We start from the raw sequence: 222 nt of genomic DNA, 5'->3' as shown, positions 1-222 counted from the left end.
GTTTTAATGCGAGATCGAAATAAGCATACAATAAAAGGCATAGCTAGCCACAAAAGATGCTGTATCGGAGGGACCGTCGCGCAGTATCCGTATCACTTCAGCATTAACTCCTTTTGTCCTTATTTATCTTGTGACCTAAAACATCTACGAAGAAAGAGTCAAGGCGAGTGAGAAAAAAGAGGGGTACAGCCAACAGTTTTTTTTCTGAACGTGGAATGGAAA

The sequence above is a fragment of the Penaeus monodon genome, chromosome 34 (genome assembly GCF_015228065.2).
Source record: "Penaeus monodon isolate SGIC_2016 chromosome 34, NSTDA_Pmon_1, whole genome shotgun sequence".
NCBI lineage: Eukaryota > Metazoa > Arthropoda > Malacostraca > Decapoda > Penaeidae > Penaeus > Penaeus monodon.
The sequence above is the reverse complement of the archived record's forward strand: the minus strand, read 5'-3'. Positions refer to the sequence as shown.